Source organism: Entelurus aequoreus, linkage group LG06, assembly GCF_033978785.1.
Source record: "Entelurus aequoreus isolate RoL-2023_Sb linkage group LG06, RoL_Eaeq_v1.1, whole genome shotgun sequence".
Taxonomy (NCBI): domain Eukaryota; kingdom Metazoa; phylum Chordata; class Actinopteri; order Syngnathiformes; family Syngnathidae; genus Entelurus; species Entelurus aequoreus.
Window position 1 is genome coordinate 46,424,951 of NC_084736.1, and position 5,671 is coordinate 46,430,621.

Genomic DNA, 5,671 nt, shown 5'->3' on the forward strand with positions numbered 1-5,671 from the left:
AATTAAGGGCCACAAAGACATGTTGTAAATATAAAAGACGTTTTGACTAGAAGAGAGTGTGTTGTTTTTGTTTCAGTTTTGTTGAATACACCAATGTATGTATTACAACAGATGCAAATGTTGACATGAGACAGGGGACGGACAGACAACGTGAAGTTGGGAAAGTGGCCGTGCCAGCAATCTGAGGGTTACTGGTTCAATCCCCACCTTCTACCATCCTAGTCACGTCCGTTGTGTCCTTGAGCAAGACACTTCACCATTGCTCCTGATGGGCCTGGTTAGCGACGTGCATGGCAACTCCCACCATCAGTGTGTGAATGTGTGTGTGTTAATGTGGAAATAGTGTCAAAGCGCATTGAGTTCCTTAAAAAGGTAGAAAAGCGCTATACAAGTACAACCCATTTACCATTTACCATGATTGCATTTGCATCTGTGCAGCTAAAACATGAAAAAAACCATCTACAATTTACCGCAACATGTTTTCTCTAGTTGTACATGAACTTTTTCAAGGCTGAAATGTAAAAAAATTCACTGACACAGGCAAGATGAGACTCTAAATCCTGGGTGTCAATCGTGTTTTTATTGAGGAACACATCACAAATATGGCTGCCCTCAGAGGGCCACAGTGAATATTTATGGATACACTGTGTTCCAAATGATTATACAAATTGGATTTAAAAGTCGGGCAGCACGGTGGAAGAGGGGTTAGTGCGTCTGCCTCACAATACGAAGGTCCTGAGTAGTCGTGAGTTCAATCCCGGCCTCGGGATCTTTCTGTGTGGAGTTTGCATGTTCTCCCCGTGACTGCGTGGGTTCCCTCCGGGTACTCCGGCTTCCTCCCACCTCCAAAGACATGCATCTGGGGATAGGTTGATTGGCAACACTAAATTGGCCCTAGTGTGTGAATGTGAGTGTGAATGTTGTCTGTCTACCTGTGTTGGCCTTGCGATGAGGTGGCAACTTGTCCAGGGTGTACCCCGCCTTCTGCCCGATTGTAGCTGAGATAGGCTCCAGCGCCCCCCGCTACCCCGAAGGGAATAAGCGGTAGAAAATGGATGGATGGATGGATGGATTTAAAAGTCAAAAACATTTTTTATTTTTTTTGTTTTTCCATTAAACTCATGGATGGTATTGTGTCTCAAGGCTCTGTAGATCATTGACATCAATCTCAGACACCTGTGATAAATAGTCTCCCAGGTGAGCCCGATCAAAGGAAAACTGCTTAAAAGTGGTCACATTATTAAGCAGGCCACAGGTTTCAAGGGCTCTGGAGAAAAAAATGTATCTCTCTGCTGCTGAAAAGCGTAAGATAGTACACTACCTTGTTTAGGGTATGAAAAATTGGATATTTCCAAAAAACGTATGCGTGATCATCGAACTGTAAAGAAATGTGTTGTGAATTCGGAGCACAGGCGAGTTTGTGCAGATAAAGGCAAAATAAAAAAGTCTCTGCCAGACAAATTCATCAGATTAAGGGAGGAGCTGCTAAAAGGCCATTGCTGTCATGATCCGTGGTCCGGATCATGTTTTGTTTGGTTATGTTCTGTTACTTTTGGACTTCTTTAGTTCCCGTTTAGGCTTCCTTGTTTGCTTTTGTCACCATGGTGACTTATTGTGTTCACCTGTCTCTGGTTAGTGCTCGCCCGCTCACCTGCTTCCCGAGCACTAATCGAAGGCATTATTTAAGTTGCCTTTGCCAGTCAGTCGGCCTGGCTTCATTGATTATGTCACACTGTTTACGTCACGTTCTGACCAAGTAAGTGTTTATGTTCAATGCCATAGCTTCTGCTAAATAGTAGCTTCATGTGTTTTAGGCACGCTTGCCTTTTTGTTGTGTTGTTCGTGTTTTTGGTAGTTGGGTGATTTATGTTAATAAATCCAATCCTACCTTTACGCCTTCGTCCGGAGCCGTCTTTTGCATTGGGAGAACGAACCGCAGCAAGCTGCACCCCCACACGTGACAATTGCAAAGCAGCCAAGAGGTATTTGAAGCCGCTGGTGACTCTGGAGCAGTAGTGTTGGGACTAATAAAGTAACTAGTAACTGTAACTAGTTACTGGTTTTCAGTAACTAACCCAACACTGCTCTGGAGTCCCACAAACCTCAAGGTGTAGGATCCTCAAGAAGTTTGCAAGTAAATAAATAAATGATAAATGGGTTATACCGCTTTTCTACCTTCAAGGTACTCAAAGCGCTTTAACAGTATTTCCACATTCACCCATTCACACACAAATTCACGAGGGAAGTGCGGTTAAAGCTAATATTCGGCCACCCGTAAACAATGCTCACACGCAGAAACGCTTGCAGTGGGTTCAGGAATACATGAAGACTAATTTTCGAACAGTTTTGTTTAGCGATGAGTGCCGTGCGACCCTAGTTGGCCCAGATCAGCGGATGGTTGGTGAATGGCCACAATGTCCCAACAAGTCTGAGATGGCAGCAAGGGGGTGGGGGGTGTCATGTTTTGGGCTGGAATCATTGAGACAGAGCTGGTAGGTCCCTTTAGGGTCCCTGAGGGTGTGAAAATGACCTCTGAAAAGTATGTACAGTTTCTGACTTCCATGGTACAAAAAGAAGAACCGTACCTTCCAACAAAAAATCATCTTCATGCATGACAATGACCCATCTCATTCTGCAAATAACACTACTGAGTCCCTGGCTGCTATGGGCATAAGAGGAGAGAAAGTGATGGTGTGGCCACCATCCTCTACTGACCTCAACCCTATTGAGAACCTCTGGAACATCATCAAGCAAAAGATCTATGAGGGTAGCAGACGGTTCATATCCAAGCAGCAGCTCTGGGATGCTATTCTAACATCCTGCAAATAAATTAAAGCTGAAACTGTCCAAGAAGTCACAAGTTCAATGGATGCAAGGCTTATGAAAGGGATATAAAGCAAGGGGTCCTATATTAACATGTAACTCAGCCTGTTTCATCAAAAGTTATTTCAATCAAAAATAGTTTAATTTATATTGTCTTATAAAGCTACAAATTCAACATGTGACCATTTTGAGTTCTTTACACCCAATAAAATGTCTTGAAACGCTGTTGTGCTTAATAATTTGGAACAGTGGACTTTGAGTTATTTATTGTATTTATTTATTGTAAAAATACTGTTATCATTTCGAGTTACCAGCCTAGCGCCGTTGTCCCAGATTACAAATATTAGGTCTGTAATGGCTATGTTGATGTTAAATAGCAGACAGCATCAAGAAATGATCTTAGATTGCACCACGAACATGACGCTACCAAGAATGCATCGGAGCAGATGCAGCTCCGAAGCAAAGAAAGACCGGCGAGAGAGTTTTTTCGAAGGAATTTTGGGAAGGAGAATCATGGAAACAAAACTTTTGAGTGTCTCAGAGTTAATTCATAAGGCTCTGTAGATTGATGGAAGGAGTTTTAAATCCAAATGAAAAGACCGTTTGTGCCCTGGCACATACTGTTCCAGATAAAGGTTGCTATCTATCTGGATTATCTTGTCACTCAGCCCGGTGAAAGGTTTAGAAAAGATGGGCGTGTAGGGGAGGGACCAATAAGTTAATTTTCGTGCTGTGATTGGGCGGCCAAAAGATGGCGCTGACGTCACTAGTGGGACTTCACAAATGGGGAAAATTCCAAACGGCTCCTTTGGAGTAAGGATGAAGGAAGACAAGATTATTTTTTATAAATATTCCTGTTGTGACCTGTTGTGACGGGTCATTCTTTGTTTAGCTTTTCGGGTGTTTTTCTGTATTTCGGTTCTATTCCTGTCTTGAGCTCTTATTTTGTGTCCACGTCCTGTTCTGTTCGCGTTGCTCCTGCAGTGGCTTCACCCCTGCTGCTTAGCGCTGTCTTCTTCACCTGGGGGTGATTAGTGATTATGTTTTACAGCTGCTAGCATCATTGCATGAGGTCAGGGGGCGGGGCAAGGGGGCGGGGTTAAGGGGGAGGAGTATATTTATAGCTAGAATTCACTTAAATTCAAGTATTTCTTATATATATATATATATATATATATATATATATATATATATATATATATATATATATAAATAAAAGAAATACTTGACTTTCAGTGAATTTTAACTATATATAAATATGTATTTCATTATATATATATATACATATAAATAAATAATGATAAATGGGTTATACTTGTATAGCGCTTTTCTACCTTCAAGGTACTCAAAGCGCTTTGACAGTATTTCCACATTCACCCATTCACACACACATTCACACACTGATGGCGGGAGCTGCCATGCAAGGCGCTAACCAGCAGCCATCAGGAGCAAGGGTGAAGTGTCTTGCCCAAGGACACAACGGACGTGACTAGGATGGTAGAAGGTGGGGATTGAACCCCAGTAACCAGCAACCCTCCGATTGCTGGCACGGCCACTCTACCAACTTCGCCACCCCGCCCACAATATATAAATGTAAATATATAAATAAAATAAATACTTGAATTTCAGTGTTCATTTATTTACACATATACACACATACCACTCCTCTCTACTCATTGTTGTATTTGAAAGTGCAATGCTTTTCAGCCAGTAGCACAGCCTTTGAAGGAGCATAGGTATGTGCAGTGCAATATTTTGGGTTGGAGTCAATAACCAGGCGAGGTGACGAAGTTACGTCTCTTTAATTCATACTTCACAACGGACTCCCACACTTGCCGTCAGGGTGCGCAATACAACGTAAACCGTTGGCCAACAAAAAAGTAACCACAGAACACTATAGTGTTCTGTGGTTACTTTTTAAACCGTTGGCCAACCAAAAAGTAACTTTTTGGTTGGCCAACGGTTTACGTTGTATTGCGCACCCTGGCGGCAAGTGTGGGAGTCGGTTCTGAAGTATGAAGTAAAGAGCGGACGTGATGACAGGCTGTCCCCACTCAGGTCCGCACGGACCTGGAGGGGTTGTGCCTTAAGTCCGTCTGGAAATCGGGAGAAATTCGGGAGAATGGTTGTCCCGGGAGATTTTCGGGAGAGGCACTGAAATTCAGGAGTCTCCCGCAAAATTCGGGAGGGTTGGCAAGTATGTCCTTCTTGTACATGTACAGATGCTTTTGGAAATCACACATCAATACCTTAAGAGAAGGAAACCAGCGATGGCAGCTATTTCGGATACAACACATCTCAGACGGCAACATGGCAATGTTGAGCGACAGTTTTGGATAAGGCCTGGAAGAACGTCAGCCTGGTGGGATATGCTTGTCACCGAGTGTGCTGTGTCAGAGGAACGTCAAGAGAACTTTCTAATGTCCAGGTCAGCTGTGATTCTACTCAGTGAAAAACTTTGTCCATTTGTCAAAGAGGAGACAACAACAATGCGGGCTCTCGTGGACAAGGGAAGACTACGAAAAATAGCGAATACTGTAACGTTTTATTTTCGGGCCTCCCTATGTCTAGCATTAAAATATTACAGATGGTACAAAATGCGGCTGCTAGACTTTTGACAAAAACAAGAAAGTTTGATCATATTACGCCTATACTGGCTCACTTGCACTGGCTTCCTGTGCACCTAAGATGCGACTTTAAGGTTTTACTACTTACGTATAAAATACTACACGGTCAAGCTCCTGCCTATCTTGCCGATTGTATTGTACCATATGTCCCGGCAAGAAATCTGCGTTCAAAGAACTCCGGCTTATTAGTGATTCCCAGAGCCCAAAAAAAGTCTGCGGGC